The sequence below is a fragment of the Lithobates pipiens genome, unplaced genomic scaffold (genome assembly GCF_037356315.1).
Source record: "Lithobates pipiens isolate NorthernLeopardFrog02 unplaced genomic scaffold, aLitPip1_a1.2 Scaffold_13, whole genome shotgun sequence".
Taxonomy (NCBI): Eukaryota; Metazoa; Chordata; class Amphibia; order Anura; family Ranidae; genus Lithobates; species Lithobates pipiens.
The window spans coordinates 401,954,159-401,974,772 of record NW_027507718.1 but is presented as its reverse complement, the minus strand read 5'-3'; the positions used below and the strand labels follow the sequence as shown (position 1 = coordinate 401,974,772).

The window sequence follows — 20,614 nt, the reverse complement described above, 5'->3', positions numbered from 1 at the left end:
AATTCTTGATATAATAGTTCACAGCAGGGCATTCCAGTGCCCACCAAGAGTCACTTTGAGGGCTTACAGTGTTGTGGCAACAACAACACCTTAGGCCCAAATTTCTGCAGAGCATATAGGGCAGGCCCCTACTTTCAAACATCCAACTTACAAACGTCTCCTACTTGCAAACGGAAGGAGACAACAGGAAGTGAGATGAAATCTACCCATAGGAAGGGAAATTCTCTCCTATAAGAGTTTATATGGGAAAAACGTGTCTCCTCTCCACTGATGCTTTATCCCAATCCTTGTTTTACTAAAAACCCCACATTTTCAAAAAACATTGGTCATTGGGACAGAAAGTGAGGTGAAATCTTCTGAAGAGGTGAACAGATGGAAAAAAATGTTACTGGGCTGATAACCCTTTCCTATGTTTTCCAAAAAGCTTAAAAATAGATTTTTTGACTGGAGCTACACTTTAAAAAAGGAACCAGTTCAAAATTACAAACAGATTCTACTTAACAACAAACCTACACAGTCCCTGTCTTGTTTGCACCGCTTGTATACTGCTGTTCTGAGTATATAGGGCCTGGGGGCCCTACGCCTTTCCTTTTTTTAATTTGGGTATGGGGTTCCCCTTAATATCTGTACAAGACCCAAAGGGGCTGGTAATGGGCAGGGGGGTACCCATGCCATTTTTCTCAATGATTTTCATCTGTATTGCCGGGACCAGACATTACATTAAAACCGCGAGCAGTTTTAAATGATTTTTTTCCATTAGAAATGTAATTTTGTGCAGGGACTGTTCTAAACACGGGAAACACGTGCCACTTTACAGGCATACTATAGACACCCCCAGGCACGATATTTAAAGGAATAATTCACTTTTTTTCACTTTAAGCGTCATTAAAATCAGTGCTCCCGAAAAAAAAGTCAATGTTTAAAACTTTTTTTGCATTGATACATGTCCCCTGGGGGAGAAGCCTGGTCCCCAAACCCTTTTTAGGACAATAACTTGCATATAAGCCTTTAAAATTAGCACTTTTGATTTTGAATGTTGGAGTCCCATAGATTTTAATGGGGTTCTAAAGTTTTACGCAAATTTTCGGTCCATTCGCAGGTTCTGGTGCGAACCGAACCGGGGGGTGATCGGCTCATCCCTAGTAGAGAGGCACAGAATCCAAGTTGCATGAGGTCCAGTGTGAAGTTTCCACAGTCAGTGATGATTTGGGAAGCCGTGTCATCTGCTGGTGTTGGTCCACTGTGCTTTATTAAGTTCAATGTCAGCGCAGCCCTCTATCACGAAATTCTACAGCACGTCATGCTTCCCTCTTCTGACCAGCTTTATGGAGATGCTGATTTCATTTTCCAGCAGGACTTGGTACCTGCCCACACTGTCAAAAGTACCAGTACCTGGTTTAACCACTTCAGCCCCGGAAGGATTTGACCCCTTAATGACCAGGCCATTTTTTGCAATACAGCACTGCGTTGTTTTAACAGACAATTGCATTGTCGTGTCACACTGTACTCAAACAAAATTGACATCATTTTTTCCCACAAATAGAGCTTTCTTTTGGTGGTTTTTGATTACCTCTGTGGTTTTTATTTTTTGCGCTATAAACAAACAAAGAGCGACAATTTTGAGAAAAAAATATTTTTTTACTTTTTGCTATAATACATATTCATATATTCATCAGTTTAGGCAGATATATATTCTTATACATATTTCTAGGAGCCTTTGTTTTTTTTGTTGTTTTTTAAACAAACCTTTTCATATCCTTAACCTCCCTAGCGGTAATCCCGAGTCTGGCTCAGGTTGGGAATTTACTAGCAGGAGCGGTAACCCCGAGCCAGACTCGGGATCGCATCGCTGGATGCAGGGGAGGACACAGTGAGACTTACTTACCTTGTCCCCTGGATCCAGCGATGTCCCCCGCGCTGTGTGATCGAGCTGTCCTCCGCTCGATTCACAGTGCCGAGTGCCACCGAGCTCCGTTCCCTGCGACGTTACGGCGCACGGGAGCGGAGAACGGCGGCAAGTTCAAAAAAGTTAAAACACACAAAACACACACAGCACTGTAATCTTACAGATTACAGTGCTGTATTAAAAAATACACACCCCCTTGGCCCCTAGTGGTCTGTGCAATGCCCTGCATGCACTTTTATATTATAAATACAGTTTTTTCTGCTTGGAATTTGGAGATTGTCCATAGCAACCAAAAAGTGTCCCTTTTTCAGTGTTTTAGGATTTGATTACATTATTGAATAATTTTTATTATTCTTTATTATATTATAAACTTTATCATACCCGGGATGTCTGCTAGACTCTGGTTTGAAGAGATTTAAGAGCGTTATTCCTAAGAATTACAGGACTACAAAATAAAACGCCAGATTTCCATGCAAAATAATTGTACCGCTTTCAGCACCTAATTCCAGACTGAATCATACCACCAGGGAGGTTAACTAACCACTTCAAAATGGAATACTTTTTCTCTAAAGCTAAACTAACCATTGAGAAATGCTACACGGTTTGGGTCCTCTGGCTCAAAGACTGTAGAAGTATAAAACTGGACTGACCCCTTGGATGCCCATACCCTATAGCGTTCTCCATTCTTCCAGTTCAAACTTCAATACTTTGCTGGTAACACACAGTTCTCTGCAATAGTAGTAATATCACCAGGTGACTTAAGGCCCGTACACGTGCTTTGATTTTCGGATGTCAATTGTGTTAAGACGGCTGATTGTCCGCAAATCTTACCATTAGTACGGTGCTTTCAACAGCCAATTTCACTTTTTCGGCAGACAAAAGCTGGATGTGCAGACTATAACATTTTTGTCGGATGTGAACTCAACGTCTGATTTTCGTTTCATTAGTACGGTTTTTCGGACGAAAAAAATCATAAGAGCAAGACTACACATGCTCAGAAACTAAAGAATACATACAAAACTATTCAACATGTTACGTCACTATATATATATATATATATATATATAATTTATATAAATTTTTAACCCGCTGGTGCTGATATATAAGGAGAAATAAGTATTCTACCTCTAATCACACAAGCTTCTCACTGAGATTCTCCTCCTCTGAGCTTGAGAACCTGGGAAGGAGATATTTCACTCTAACGGCCAGTGAGATTTTCAGATCTCATTTTCATAAACTGGTCATTTGTGACAGAATGGTTATGTACTGTGATGAAAAGCTGAGAACATGTTATCTACGCCTCATCTCAGCTACATTAACTGGTACCCATCAGATTAGTTTGTGATCCTGAAGATCACGGCTTTTCTCTGTTTCATAAATGGACACCAATATGTGGGGAAAAAAAATCACCATATTGTAAATATAATGTTTACACTTAAACAGTATGCTTTTGATTCACTAAAGCTGTTGATGATGATCACTTAGTGAATAAAATGATGCTGTGTTATTGTGTTCACTTAAATCATACAGGCATGTTCATTACAGCATTGTGTTATTTAAAATTATCCTTGGATATTCAAAGTGAAAGATATTTCACCTTATTTACTAAGTAAAAATTCAGTTTGCTAGGAGAACTTGTTCTTTTTTTTATAGATCAATCTGATCAAATGGTGTGCATAGTACAATATTAATACAATATCCTATGAATGCATAGTTTATAGTTAGGGTAAAACAAAACATCTTTTAAACCCTTAATCCCCCATTCATCCATAGGAAGATTACAAATGTAATGGAGTGCAAAGTGTGGTGCAGTTTGCTTTGAAGATGGAAATGTATACTTCTATGATCCTGTAAGGTAAATATTTATTTTTTGCATCTTTGTAAATTCAATCAGCTCTTTATATTTTGTGCTATCAGAAACCGTTCAATACATTTGAAATAATGGAATAGAATTAGCTCCAGTGGAATACTATTCTTAAAGAAAACGGGCTTATGGTGAATTTTATATATGGGCCTTTTTAATTCTACAAGGTCATTCTAGCCAACTTCTTCTCAAAGGTTCTTCTCAAAAAAAAAATGTTTCTCATACCTAAATTCATCCTTTACCCTTATTAAATTGCTCTTTTCTACATCCTTTTTACTTCTAGTGCAATCTTTTAACTGCAACCTATGCTCAATTTACTCCGTTGCATTGTGGTAATCCATTCAACCATCAGTGGAAGAAACTACTTAGTGTAGTAGGCATTCAGTAGCAAAATATTAGTAACCACAATCTTTTTTACAAGGAGAGGTTTGATTTAAACTTTCAGTTTAATAACGGAGTTGCTTTAAGATGAGGAAAGAAGAAACACTAAAAGTGTCTTAAAGCTCAAGTGCTCAACCTTCTATCATAGTAAGAATACAATCATTTCCTTTTGTTAAATGTATGTGCACCCACTGGGCAATTTTAATGTCAGCTGGGAAGGATGCAGAATTGGGTGCACCACTGGAAGTGATGGTGCCGCCCCATGTCCTGCACCTTTATGATGGTGATAGTGTAGTCTCCTCTACCCCTTCTCCTCAATGGCCTCAGTGGATGACTCCTTAAAACCACCTTAGTGCCTCAGAGCAAAATCCCAGGAAAACTGCTACTGATTGAGGAACCTTGTGTATGATGCCATCTTGCGGCCATTTCTGCACCAAGTTGCCTCACAAGTGATTGCTAAAGATGAGTGATATATGGTCAGCACTGCCTATAGTGCTGTTTCCTGTAAGTGCAAATTTTTTCTTTTTATTAAAGTTAGCGTTTTTAAACAGAGAGCACTAGGGTTGTGTGCTTTTTTCTCCTGCATATATTGCTCTGTTGGAGATCCATTCAGCCATCCATCCACTCATGAGATTGGGAATTATAGAAGATTCGGAAGGAGTAGCTGTTTTAGCTTCATCCCCAGAGAGGGAAAATTGCATGGTGTGAACTACTGGTAAAGCAGGGGTCATGTCAGTGAGGTGAGAGGCAATTCAGTATACAGTATCTCAAAAAAGTGAGTACACCCCTCACATTTTTGTAAATATTCTATAATATCTTTTCATGTGACAATACTGACGAAATGACACTTTGTTACAATGAAAAGTAGTGAGCGTACAGCTTATAAAACAGTGTAAATTTGCTGTCCCCTCAAAATAACTCAACACACAGCCATTAATGTCTAAACTTTTGGCATCAAAAGTGAGTACACACCTAAGTGAAAATGTCAAAAAAATGGGCTCAAAGTGTCACTATTTTGTGTGGCTATCATTATTTTCCAGCACTGCCTTAACCCTCTTGGGCATGGAGTTCACCAGAGCTTCACAGGTTGGCACTTGAGTCCTCTTCCGCTCCTCCATTACGACATCATGGAGCTGGTGGTTGTATGAGACCTTGCGCTCCTCCACCTTCCATTTGAGGATGGCCAATAGGGTTTGGGTCTGGAGACATGCTTGGCCAGTCCATCACCTTTACCCTCAGCTTCTTTAGCAAGGCAGTGGTTGTGTTCGAGGTGTGTTTGGGGTCATTATCATGTTGGAATACTGCCCTTCTGCTCAGTCTCTGAAGGGAGGGGATCATGCCACAGTACATGTTGGCATTCATGGTTCCCTCAGTGAACTGTATCTCCCCAGAGCCGGCAGCACTCATGCAGCTCCAGACCATGACACTCACACCACTATGCTTGACTGTAGGCAAGACACACTTGTCTTTGTACTCCTCACCTGGTTAGTGCCACAAATGCGTGACACCATCTGAACCAAATAAGTTTATCTTGGTCTCATCAGACCACAGGACATGGTTCCAGTAATCCATGTCCTTAGACTGCTTCTCTTCAGCAAACTGTTTCAGGGCTTTCTTATGCATCATCTTTAGAAGAGGCTTCCTTCTGAGATGACAGCCATGCAGACCAATTTGATGCAGTGTGCGAAGCATGGTTTGAGCACTGACAGGCTGACCCCCCCACCCCTTCAATCTCTGCAGTAATGCTGGCGCACTCATATGTCTATTTCCCAAAGACAATCTATGGATATGATGCTGAGCACATGCACTCAACCTCTTTGGTCGACCATGGTGAGGCCTGTTCTGAGTGGAACCTGTCCTGTTAAACTGATGTATGGTGTTGACCACCATGCTGCAGCTGTTTCAGGGTCTTTGCAATCTTCTTATAGCCTAAGCCATCTTTATGTAGAGTAATGCCCCATTCACACGGTCGGGCATTCCGACCACAAAATCCGTCAGATTTTTTCCGACGGATTTTGGCCGAAACTTGTGTTGCATACACATGGTCACACAAAGTTGTCCGAAAATCCAATCGTTCTGAATGCGATGGCGTAGAACACGTACAACGGGACTAAGTAGAGGCCAGTAGCCAATAGCTTTCATCTCCAAATTTTTTCTGCACATGCGTGCCACATCATGCGTCGGAATTCTCTACACACGATCGGAAAAAAGTCTGATCGGAATTTGTTGTCAGAAAATTTTAGATCCATATCTCAAATTTTTCAGTTGAAAATTACAACGGAAAACGTCAGATAGAGCCCACACACGATCAGATTTTCCGACAACATAATCCGATCTGACTTTTTCCGTCGGTGTGATTTTTCCGACCGTGTGTATGGGGCATAACAGTTCTTTTTTTCAGATCCTCAGAGAGTTATTTGCCATGAGGTGCCGTGTTGAACTTCAAGTGACCAGTATGAGAGAGTGAGAGCGATAACACCACATTTCACACACATGCTCCCCATTCACACCTGAGAACTTGTAACGCTAACAAGTCATATGACACCGGGGAGGTAAATTGGCTATTGGGCCCAATTTGGACATTTTCACTTAGAGGTATACTCCCTTTTGTTGCCAGCAATTTAGACATTAATGGCTGTGTGTTGTACACTCACTACTTTACATTGTAGCAAAGTGTCATTTCTTAAGTGGTGTCACATGAAAATATATAATAAAATATTTACAAAAATGTAAGGGGTGTACTCACTTTTGTGAGATACTATAGGTGGTGGATTCACTCTATTTTATGCATGTCACAATGGTGATTTCAGATGACTGAAGCTGGAATTTATTTTTATTTTTTTCATATATTTTGCATATTTTGGACATTTATTGGATTATACATTTTTATGTAGAATTTGTGTATGATGTACAGAGGAAAATATATTTTTTGTATGTATGGATTTTGTTTACTTTATGGAAGTCTTTGTACAATCTTGATATTAGAAATGTAATTTCCCGCTTGAGTGATAGGCTCACTGATTTTCTGAGAACACTTATGCCGCGTACACACGTAGCAGACTGTCCGTCCGACTTTCCGAACGGGCTACTTGCCCACACACGGCACTTTTTCAGCGGACTAATACGGCATACTAGGTTCGCCGTACTATCCGCCGTACTTTTGAAATGAACGGACTCGCCCACACACGCGGAGGAAAGTCTGAAGGCGAGGAAGAAAGCCGGGCTCCTCCGCTAGCAAAAGAGCTAGCAGAAGATAGCGGAGGAGTCCGGCGAGAAGACCCCCGAAGACGGAAGACCCCCGGAGCTGTGCAATAAACTATTTTTACCCTGTGTTGTGTTTTTTTTTTGTACTTTTTTTCACAGGTGAATGGGTAGGGGTACATTGTACCCCATACTCATTCACATAGGGTGGGGGGCCGGTATCCGGGGCCCCCTTATTAAAGGGGGCTCCCGGATTCCGATAAGCCCCCCGCCCGCAGACCCCAACAACCAACGGCCAGGGTTGTCGGGAAGAGGCCCTTGTCCTCATCAACATGGGGACAAGATGCTTTGGGGTGGGGGGCCCGCACGGCCCCCCCTTCCCCAAGGCACCCCCCATGTTGAGGGCACGCGGCCAGGTAAGGCTCAGGAAGGGGGCGCTCGCTCGTCCTCCTCTTTCCTGGCCGGCCGGGTAGCGTGCTCGGACAAGGGTCTGATGTGGACCTGGGGGACCCCACCCCGATTTTTTTCGGCGTTGGGGTTCCCCTTTAAGTCCATACCAGGTGGTGGGGTCAGCGACGTCTCCTTCGCGGGCCCCGCCTACCTGGAGACCCGCTCAAAATGAGCGGACTTTTCTCCGGGTGGGAAAAGTCCGTTCATTTCAAAAGTACGGCGGACTGGCATACGCACGGCCGGATTGTTCGCCGAAATGTGAGTCCGGCGGGAAGATTGGAGTGCAAAACTACTTTCTAAGTCCGCCGTACTTTCGGGTCAAAAAAGTCCGCTGGAGGCTATGCACGGGGGGATTGTCCGGCGGACTTGAGTTTGCCGGACTTTTCCACCCGATTGTTTGATCGTGTGTACGCGGCATTAGATACAAGTAAAATGTTATGCATTTGCTGCAATAGGAATAATATTTTTGGAGAAATACTCCCTAAGTGTAAATCATTTCTAAAGGGATGCAGATTCTGCAACTTTCCTCAACAGAACAATGCAAGTGCAAGTACTGATTAGACTGAAAACTTGCCAAACTCTGCTCCACCTATGCAATCCCCCAACAGGATTTCTAGAAGTATCTTTGTATCCATCATTTTCTAAACATTTTTATAGGTTAAGGACTATGCCAACATCAAAGGTCTCATTTTATTTTACAATAATATTTGACCCAATCTGAAAGAGATTACCCTCATGTAAAAGCTTCTCATTTACGCTGGAGAGTAAAACTACCCTCCTTGAGGAGATGGGAATAAAAAAGATAAACTTTCCCTAACTATCAAGCAATGGCATTATAAAAAGGAATGGCTTCTAGGTGCATAACCAAATGGGAATTGGCTCAAAAAGATTTTACATGGGTGGTAATACACCCCGCAAAGGTTGGTTGCAATTACTTCCTGTCATTCCCCTTCACTTTATGATCCTCCATTTGTTTTACTTATGATTCTGTTCTTGTACTTTTGGCGATTGGAATTTTCTCACCCACCTTTTGACTGTGGGTGAGATCAATATCATGGCCATGGCAACAAAATAAATGTCCCATGTTAGACACAGTGATAAAAATGATCAATTCTCATGCCCACTCTGAATGTTTATTTGCCTATACCAATTGTAAAAGACCCGTTTTCTTGAAAAACCCCACTGACTACCAGCAGATGTATAGTTTCAGTAAAATAACATGGTTTTGGGCAATTATTCTTTATTTAGATTTAATATCTTGCTCTGCTTGGTAATTTGGATACAGGCTAATGTTTGATATATTGTAGAATGATAGGCGTCTGCTTTAATGAATGAGTCCTCATTGCAGGGACCTCAATTATCTTTCTTCTGTATGCTCTGCCCCCTTCATTCCCTTCTTCCTACTTCCTTTAAATGATGCTCATGTTAACCTATTGACTCAGTAGAGTAGAAATATAGCAGTACAGTGCATCAATAGGTCAAAATATCAGGCATTGTATAACAGGAAAACTCCATTCCACATGAAATTATTACACTAACTTTTTCTATATATCCTCTATACTGCCTTCTATTGTGTTCTTTTTGCATTTGTAATCCTTTGTTAATATAATAAAACATACAAGAAAAACTATGTAATAAAATGCAGAGAAAAATGTTTTGTTGAAGCCAATTGTACAAACAAGCATAACGCTGGGTGAAAACTCTTTTATGATAGTGTAATAGTTAAAAGAAATGAGTCAACTAACATTTACTGAAAAGCAAATACCTAACCACATCAAATGATTGCATAATTTGCAAATCCTTTAAGCCAGGATATTGTATTCTTGAACTATTCAGCAGAAAAGATTATTGCTTTACTGTATGTGCAGTAATTCCAGCATATTGACATCACAGCTTTGTTCGATGATAGAGCTTCTGTGTGAAATGGCATGTCCACCCAGATGATTTGGAATCAATGGTGCATTAGCAGTAGTGGAGAAGCACTACTGAAAATATCTTTTTAAAAATGTTATATTTTTAACTATTTTTTATTGTTCAATATGGTCTTCTCTTTTTATCATGATCTTCAGAAATGTCACATTTGTACAGTTTAACTGTTTTTTAAGAGGCATGCACGTTGAAGTGAAGTACAATCCAGATGTGCTAAGGTATTGCATTGCAAGGATTTCTAGCAAATATTTACTAAAGACCCCTTCTGCTCTGTAGACAAAAAAAATTCAAAATGATGAAATAGTGAGTTTCCACAAAAGTACCACAAACACATGTACAGTGACTGAAATGTACACACATACATCCATTAATATATTGTGTAAAATGAATCACCGAAATGCAGCAAGCTGAAATCGGTCTCAAAAAGAACATAGAAGATACTTTTTAAAAGGCTTAGTGCTTTAGAGTGCCTTACTGAATTAAGACTTGCACACAAAGGGATGTTGTACAATATTTCATACAGCATGCTCAATGTAATTTACTTTATGCATAGTTGTGTGAGAGAGAGAGCAAATCAGTTGAAGCACCAGGAATAGAGGATTCTGTGGAATTCTGACAGAAAATTATAGTCAGTCACTAGAAATTAATTTTACCAGTTCACCTGCATATGCCTGTCTAGATGTGGTTCATTTACTAAAGGGATAGAGAATGTTTAGTAGGAGAAATCTATGTTCACTGTAGATACTGTATAGACTGTTCAGTAATAAGAATCTATGTTCACTGTATATACTCTAGCATGGGGAACATGTAGTTAATATTTGTCAATTAATTAAATAAAAAATTACAAAGTCTGCTTATTCTATCTGATCCCCCTCTCTCTGTAATATTGTTGCATATAGGTAGTTAAAAACTGTACCTGTAAGCCCTTGTACACACGGTCGGTCATTCCGACAACCAAATCCGTCGGATTTTGTCCGACGGATTTTGTCCGAAACTGTTGCATACACACAGTTGGACAAAGTTGTCAGAAAATCCAATCGTACTTAACGTGATGACGTTATTTCGTTAGGACGGGACTAAGTTCAGGCTAGTAGCCAATAGCTTTGGTCTAGGAATTTGATCTGAGCATGTGTGGCACTTTGTCCGATCGGAATTCTCTACACATGATCGGACAAAGTCCGATCAGATCATGTTGTCGGAAAATTTTATAGCCCAGCTGGAAAACTTGGTCCGTCGGATACTCTGACGGAAACAGTCCGATGGAGCCCACACACTGTCAGATTATCCGACAACATGGTCCTATCGGACATTGTCCATCAGAATGTCCGATCGTGTGTAGAACGACTAAGGAATAAAGTTAGGGTACAAACTTACCTTGCCCAGTCTTCCAAACACAGTGCCTAGATGAGGGTGGCATCCTATTGCATCATATTCCATTCAGCAAGACCTTGGGGAATGCAGAGCAGCCCAGATATTGTCAGAAGATTCTCTTGCACTTAACTGGAGTGTCTTCTCTCATGATTGGGTGTACTCACCATTCCCCAGGAAAGATAATAACATTACCTCCGTCTTCTACCTACATACTGTAGCTTAGGCAAGGATAGCAACATACTGACTCATGACTCATTTTGGCAAGTTATTGGGGCAGAGCAATCTAAATATTGTCAGAACAGAAGATGCTCACTTGACTGTAATGTCTTCTCACTAAACTTGGACTGCTCATCATTGCCCATGAATCTAGCTGGAAAGATAGTACTATCATGCCTTGCAATGGGAAATATGTCAGTAAGGCAAGTATATAACTTTTCTCACAGTTTTAAACTACCTGCAGGACCAGATAATCCGCCAGTCAACCCACGCAGGAGTAGAAGGCCTTGCAGATGTCCAGGGGGCCCAGCTACAACCTTCATGATCATGCATTAAAGGTGAATTTAACTTTTCACAAAAGAAAAAACACCCACTTTTTCAAAAAACAAAAATATGCATTTATTATTTTTTTGCGTTTGAACCAGTGGAATGTGGGTACAATGCTCTAGTCTAGCTCCTGTAGACTATTCCTTCAGCTACGAAGCTGGAAGAAGTACCAATGTATGACAACTTCCTGTCAAAAAATGACAAGGCTGTTCAGGTTGGAGCCACGAATAGCATGACTGATTTCAAATTTAACAGGATGCTACAGGGAGAATAACCCCACATTCCCTTAAAAAGGGGGGTGGTTTGGGGTTGGGGCTGTGCATGCTGACCAAGGTTCATTTTACACCTTAAATATGGGTGTAACATTAAAGCGTGGTCAGAAAGATGGAGTTATCTTTTTAAATCATGGTCAAATCTATCTGTTACTGCACACGGATAGAAACACCTATAAACAGATGGCAGTTGATTTACTAAAGGCAAATGGTCTGCTGTGCACATGATAGGCTGATGGAGGTCAGCAGAGCTGGATCTCATTCACTAAGAAAGTGAAGGAAAATTTCCTTTGCAACGTGACAATTCCTTTTCAAAGTGAACAGCCTATTTGCCTTTAGTAAATCAACCCCTTGGCATCTGATGGAGCAGGTCATTCCAGTGCAGACAATATAAATAGGGTGATTTCACTGTGCTTGCTGACATTTTTATCAGTATCAATCAAAGGTACGGGGGAGGGGCAAAGCAGCTTGTCAAAGCAGCTTCTTGCCTAGAGCCCTATTCTGAGCTTCCCTTAATCCATCTCTGCCCATATGCATGGAAAAGACCTGTTTAAACAATAACATTATAATTTATTATAATGATAAACAATTACTATTCCTGCAAATGTAGTTGCGCTGGAACAGTAGACATCTTAAAATCTAGTTAAACACCTATATACTGTATTCTTTTTTTTTCAGTAAAACAACTGATAGAAATGCATATATAAAGAATGTAAACAATGAAATAACCATTGCATTGACAAAACGTTTGTAAATCACCATATATGCAGGAGTCCTTAAATTAAAATTAAATAACTTCCACAGGCTGGCAGTCTTTCATTCAAGGCTAAGATGCAGCAAAATGTTCTAGTCTGAACACAATGATGTGCAGTAAATCTAGGCTCATGCTCATAATTCACTCATGCACACTAAAGTACTTAGAGAGGAAGATGACGGGATCCTGCAGCTAGAGTCCTGAAAATAAACTCACTACACAATCCTCAGTTGTTCATCTTGTCATTCTGTTCTACCTGTACACAAATGCGATAACATTTATTTGGAATTTCATAGCCCAGAGAGCACTTAATACATGCCTAGGAAACTCATTTTCTTTTAGCTTGCAAATTGTGTTTCCAGAAATCACTAAGCATGCCTTCAATATAATTGCCATGTTTTACTGAAAAAAGTAATAAACTGCATCATTCAGCGGAAGGAATAAATAAACCTATTTTTCAACAATTTGAAATATTTCCCAGGTATTTCAGCGTATAAACAGTCACGGCACTTATAGCACTCCCTAGGGATCCACAAGTCACTTAAGAATAGTGAATCAGTAATGTTGGATGTAACTACTCTGGACATTTTTGTATAATTAAATAATTATGATGTCCTGCTGTGATGAAGTCACACTCATCCAGGTCACTTTTTTTTCACCAGGGTCCATCGTATGCCTCTTCCTAAGGATGCTTTATTAGTGTTTAAATCTAAAATACAGGAAAACCGCTAAATATACAGAAATAAACATACAGTAAAGGTGCTGTTCCAACCTCCAATATATTTGTATTTCTGGTTGTTCAATTTTGAGATTCACATGATTTGCCACACAGCCATGTCTGGCAAGGCAGGACACTTTTTATTGTATTTTTTTTATTTTTGGTTTTTTATTATTATTAATTAGTTAGGTAACACTTACAGCTCTTCTCTTTAACCCAGCAAGAGACTGAACAGTGAAATAAGAGGAAGTAACCTGATGAGCTCATGTCACAGTAAGCACACCTACTATAAGCATACATCTTGTTACCTACCAGAGAGGAGGTAGAATGTTGTTACTCTACATATAAAATGTTTATACACCCAAGAAAAAAATATAATATGTTGCTGCTTACCCATTCTTAGATGTAGTAATTGCATTGGTGTCAATATTTTTGGGCTAGGTACATTTTTAGCAAGTACAGAAGCATACCTTTTGATCCTTTCAGAAATATAATGCCTTTCTAAATTTCTGTGCAATGAACTATGCATAGGAAGGAGGGAGAGAAATAGGGACAGTTGCTTAGACTGTCAACTGTAACCTCCAAAAGAAATGGACTATCTTGGGGCTAACCACAAGGTGAGGTGGTCACTCAGTCCGTTGTAGGCCAGAGATTCAAGGAGTTTGGATAAAAAGGGGAGCAAGGAGATGGGGCATCGATTTTTAAGATGAGGTGGGGGGTCCAGTGAGGGCTTTTTAAGAATTGGGTGACTAATGCATGTTTTAGAGAGTTTTTGAAGCCGCCTGTGGAGGCAAAGATTTCTAAGGGTAACTGTTAGGCGGTTGGAGGAAGAGGAGGTGGTAGAGAGAGAAACTAATAAGGTGGTGATCAGAGAGAGGGAAAGGATAGTTGGAGAGGTTGCACAGAGTGCATAGGTGGGAGAAAGGTTGTTTCCGTCAGAACCTTGTATCCATTGCTTCAGGTCAAAGGAGGAGGTTAGACTAAGAAGTTTGGAAGTAGCAAACGTGTTAATATTAACAGGGATGTTGAAGTCACTGAGAATGATTGTGGGGATTTCAGAAGAGAGAAAGTAGGGGAGCCAGGCAGAGAATTCATCAAGAATGGCTAATACTAGTCCAGGGAGCTGGTAGATTACAGATATCCTTAGAGAAACTGGAGAGAACAGACAAATGCAATGTGCTTCAAATGAGGAAAGTGACAGAGATGGAGGTGGGTGAAGTACCTGAAAGATGATATGTGGGGCTAGAAGGATTCCCACTCCCCCTCCCCTCCCCCTCCCTTCCATCCTTGGGTCTGGGGGAGTGAGTCCAAAGAAGGCCACCCTGGGAAAGGGCAGCAGGAGAAGTAGTGTCAGATTCATGTAGCCGGGTTTCAGTAATGGCGAGTAGATTAAATAAATTAGCGATAGGGGGCAGAGCCAGCGGCCAGAGCGGATGGTGGTGTGAGGGATTAGCTCTGACACAACAGGCATTATATAGCAGCTCACAGCACATAGAGGCACCCAAAATCAGCTCTAACAGCAAGGGGAGATGATGGAGAACACCTTGAGCAGGATGAACAAACGAAAGGAGAGAGGGGGCCGAGGAAGCTGGCGGAAATCTTTGACCTGCTCTCCCTCATAATCAGTGTCTATGCTCAGCCATCCACTGCCACCCTCAGCATTTAGCAGCCCTGTTAAATAAAAATGGAGGCTGGGGGAGGAGGGAGGTATGCAGAATGAACAGAGGGGGAATAAATGAAGGAAGCAGCCTCATACAGCCAGCATCTAGATGTAGTTCCCACCACAGGGCAACCCATTATGGACACTACCATGAAGGAGATGCTACAAACATTAATGGGGGCCCTCCAGCAAAACAGAGCAACTTTCATGAATTCCACAAAAAGAGAGATGACAGTAGTCAGCAACAGTGAACATATTTGGGGGGCACACCCTAATGCATTTAAATTCAAGATGGTGCTGCTATAAGACCAAAAAAATATGTTTGCTGTATATTGTAATATGCCCTGACCAGGTTTTTTGGGGGATGGAGCACCCCTCCCCCTCTTCATTACCTCTTATTTAGTGGCCACCAGTGCATAAGAGGAATCCCTTCAGTTCTCCCACATAGAGGAGTTTGGCTCCCATGGTTGAGACGCAGGATCTTTCATTCTATTACTAGGGTAGGACCCACTAATTTGGGGTGCTTTGACGCATTAAGTGGGCTTAGCACTATATAACCATATAGTGTGACCAAACCCCTGTATTTTTTGAATATCTTCAGGTGTTTTTAACGAGCCTGCTGGAAATGTCATTCTTGAATGTGTGCACTGTAATATGTTCTGTACTAGTAGTCAGCAACAGGGTGAAATATGTGAAAATGAAAATGGATGAATTTACTCACAATGAGCTAGTGGATGCCCACTTTTATGTAGAAGCAGATATAAAAACCATGTGCCTCAAAATGGCGGATATCGAGGACAGGTCATGCAGGAATAACGTCAACTTCAGGGGGGTCCCCGAATCCATCAAAATGGCTGACTTGCACTCATACCTACAAAAGCTTATGACCACTGCTCTCCCATCTCGGGGGCATGCTGACATTATTATAGACAGAGCCCATATACTGCATAAACCGTCATACCTACCTGAAACCCCCCCAGAGATGTAATAGCCAGAATCCATTTCTTCCATGTAAAGGACCAACTGATGCATTACTCAAGACAACACCCTGCACTCCCTGACCCCTTTGCAGGAATCGCACTATAAGCCGACTTGTCGCAAGCTACCATGACCACGAGGCACAACTTGGTGTCAACTTTCATATACGTGATGTATCCCATATTTTGTTCCCTACAACAGTTGAAACCTACAACTTCCAAGTTCCTGACTATCCCAGTTTGGGTTAGTCTTTTTGAACTATGTTCCTTGACGGTTATACCAAATAATTCTCTTCAGCACATGCACATTTCTAGCATTGACGTACCAAAATCTACCACTGGATGGTGACAAAGCACCTCTTACCACTCAAATGCTCTCTGGCTCTCTGGAAGACAGCAATGGACTTACATTAAACCCAATTGGTTTCAAAGTTGTTTTTGCTATATGCACTTTATCACTTTATATTATATGTTTTACCACAGCACTATTGCCGTTGATATATGAATTACTTGTATATTATCTTTAAGTCTAATTTTAATATTTAGACATGCTATGCACATACGCACTTTGTTTTATTTTTTCCTGACAGTCTTTTAGATATATTAAGCACGTTTGCACTTTGTTTTTTTGTTCTTAGTTTTTATTTACACCATTATTTATATTATTATATTTTTGATACCTTCTTTTAAGATACAGATTGGGTATTTAGTAGCTGCTTAGTTCTATTTAGGAGCGCAACACCATTTTTTACTTATTCATATCTAAATGAGAGCCAACTCATAAAGTGTTTGCTGCACCTATTGGGATAGAACTTTGCTTCCCATTTTCTATATACAGCGCAGGAGCCCTTATATATACAATGGACTTACAATGTGACATCCTCTGTGCACAGGAGATGCACTTCTCCAGTGCCAACCCTCCGAAATGCTCACATGTCAAGTTTCTGCACGTCTTTACAGCCAATCACTCAGCCAAATAGAATGGAGTACTACTTGCCGTCAAAGACTCTATATCCTTTTCCCTATTGCAAAAGCATATCAATCCTCAGGGTTGCTTCATCATACTGGTTGCAGAACTTAATCATAAAACCTACACCCTGGTGAATATGTACGCACCCAACCTCAAACCCCTGAAGTTTATACGTAAAGTCATTAAGACTTTAGCAAGATGCAAATGCAGAAGGGTAATTTATTATTGTGTGGTGATTTCAATATAATCTTAAACAATGACATTGAATCCTCCTCAGTGGTTCGGAGGCAGATGACTACTTTGGGATATCTATGCCTAGAAAAGAGACTCTATTATCCATGGCGGTGCCTCCGAGCCACTGAGAGGGAGGCCACTGAGAGGGATTACTCTTCAACGGCTCATAACAGCTATTCAAGAATAGATTTCTTTCTTACAGATGTGTACAGAATATATGTAAAGCTGATATCCACAACATCACATGGTCGGACCGCGCACCGGTAACTATTGAAGTTGTGGATATGAGCACCATATCTCACAAACCTCTTTGGGGAAACAATACTTTCCTTCTATCGCACCCCAAAATAAGGGATGAGATCGAAGGAAAAATACAGAATTATTTCCAAATTAATGACACTGGAGAGTGTTCCCCCCTGACAGTTTGGTGTGCTCACAAAGCGGTCACCAGAGGAAACCTTATACAGATTGCTTTCAGGGAAAAGAAAAAGAAATTGCAGAGCATAGCAGAATGCACAAGTCCATAGCTGACTTAGAAGCACAACACAAAAACCTCAATTCCACTTCTACCCACATACTAAAAAACCTAAACTCCTGTCGTGAGGAGCTACGGAAAGAGCTTAGGGCGGAATATGACACATACTTTAAAAGAATGAAACTGTCATTCTACTCACAAAACAACAAGCCAGGAAAACTACTAGAATCACAACTCAAAAAGCGCCAAGCACGTTCTAACCTCACCCAGATAAAACACCACCAAACTAAAGCCACCCTATGCAATCCAAAAGACGTAGCTAACATGTTCAAGGATTTCTATTATTCCATCTACAATCATAACACAGACCCAGACACTCACCAACCCACAGACACAGAAACCAATCATTTCCTTCATGGAATCCAACTACCCCCCCCCCCCCCCCCCGATAGATGACACCACACTACACACACTACTCACTGACATCAAATTCTATATTTAATCCTTTGGGAGTCATAGTTTGCAAGTAAAATATTTATCTAGATTTTTGTTGGCTAAGGGACTTTTGTTGTTCCCCCTCCAATGTTTTTTGATTTTTTCAAGCCCCCAAAATTGCAATGTTGTTGGATCTTTTTTATGATGTAAGTTAAAATTATTAGACATGTGCACTCTGAAATATTTTGTTTTTCGGAAATGTGCACACTGAAATATTTAGTTTTCGTCCAAAAAATTAATTTATTTAGTTACTCCCGAAATTCAGTTTTATTTATTTTGTTTTGTTAAAAAATGCATTTGTCCGAAAATCCGAAATAATTAAGGTTGAATCTGTCATTGAATGCTTATGGTGTCTGTCGAATGTTCTAAGAAGATTCGACAGAGCAGCTAAACTGTACGACGCCGCAATCGTACATTTCTGGTCGAATGTTCTGCCTACAAGCTATAGTAGAATTCTAATGTTGTATGATACTAGTAATAATTATATTTATTAATTATTATTACTAGTCAAACAACATTAGAATTCTTCTATAACCTATGGGCGGAGCATGTCCACTTGCGGAGACTGCGATGTCGAATAATCTTGGACTAATAGAGTTAGGTTATGCACATTCAACCTTTTTTGCTATTGTCTCTATAATGTCGAATATTTTCTCTCTCGCGCGCTCCCGATGGCAGGGCGGCATTGAAGATTGGACGTACCTGTACGCCAATATGCCTGCCCGTGCCATTCTGTCGACGTACATCGTCGTGCGCTGGTCGGGAACCGGTTAATGCCCGAAAATACCCGAAATTCGGACAAAAATGCATTCGGATGAAAACTAATGCACATGTCTAAAAATTTGTGGTTACACTATGGTTCTTAAAACCAATAGATATATTATAAACATGATCATATGTTCTCTTAGCTAATTTTCTCTTTGCTCTTTCACATATTGGTACCCACATTCATGTTGGAGGGCCACACCTTCAGTGCTGCGTGTAATGAGGTCCTTAATCTTACATTTTTTCTGGTAGAGCATGATGTGAACTCTATTCTTTTCCAAAGATTTATATTTGTATGTATACATGTGTAACAATCTCTTACATTTATAAAAGCCTCTCCCTCGAAAAAGGAGACGTTGTTTTTCCTGGGTGGATCTGGAATATTTTTTACTAATATGTTTCTCAAATTTGGGGCTTTTTATTTGCAAATTTTGTTTTTTCTGGTAGTATTTCTCCTAAATGCCGATCAGATTTCAGAATGGATCGATGTTTTTTCACAATCATTTTAAATTCCCCATAGTGGGCATTACAATTCAGTACTGATGTGATTTCATATTTATCTTCATCCAATTTCTTTCTTTCTTGAACCAGTTCTCTTCTATCCATGTATCTCACCAGTTGTACTTGTTCTTGCATATGATCTCTTTTATATCCTTTTTGTAGGAATTTCCCTATTAAATCATCTTGTTTCAAAAAATTGTATTCCCTTGTGCAGTTTCTTTTCAGCCTCATGAATTGCCCTTTAGGGATATTTAACAGCCAGCTATTGTGGTGGCTATCCTGTGTGATATAACTATTGTGGTCCATTTTCCTAAAATGGGTCTTAGTTATGCATTTTTTCAATTTTCTGTTTATCTTCAGTTCTAGAAACTGTTCCTTCCTCGCTCACTGTCCCGGTCAAGTTGATGTTCTTATCATTCTGGTTCATATCCAAGCTCTCTCTATTACCATCTCATATTATTACAAGGGTTCCACACTTTTACAAACTCTATTGTATAAATAAAAGTGTGGAAACTTTTTGAAGACCCCTTGTATAATATATCTATGAACCTTTTGTATAGTTTTAATTGTCTTGCCCTCGAATGGTGAGGGTGGCCTCTCCCGCTGCCGATAAAAGTAATCTGGCGGTGAATCTGCCACAGAGACCACTTTTATCTTGAAGTGGACCGCCTGCTGAAGAAGATGATACTGAGGTTGGGGCAGCTAGCTTCTACCATAACAATGGTATTCCTCTTCAAATAGTGACGTAAAACGATGGCGGGCGGTCCATAAGTGGTTAAACAGTGCATTGAGGTTGGCTTGTAAGTTGGAGACATCCTGTAAGGATGTTATTCCACTGCATAGCTTAGTGTCATCTCCAAACACTGAAATGGTACTTTTAATCCCAGACCCTAGATCATTTATAAATATAGTAAATAGTAAACAGGTACTGTAAGGGTCCCAAAACTGAACCTTGGGGTACACCACTGATAACCTTAGACCATTCAGTATGATCATTAACCACTAGTCTCTGAATTTTTTTTATCCATTTACAAATTTATTTTTCAAAGCCAGTAGAATTCACCTTACACTCTAGCCATGTGTGGGGGACTGTTTCAAATGGTTTTGCAAAATCTAAATATACTATAACCACAGCCACTCCTTTGTCT

The 20,614-nt window shown here is 40.3% G+C and overlaps 1 protein-coding gene across 6 annotated transcripts in view; it reads right to left on the bottom strand.

Annotated features, from left to right (window-relative positions):
* SGCZ (sarcoglycan zeta) overlaps positions 1–20,614 on the bottom strand; it is a 1,585,391-nt gene that overhangs the window by 76,757 nt on the left and 1,488,020 nt on the right. The gene's annotated exons all lie outside the window — the stretch shown is intronic.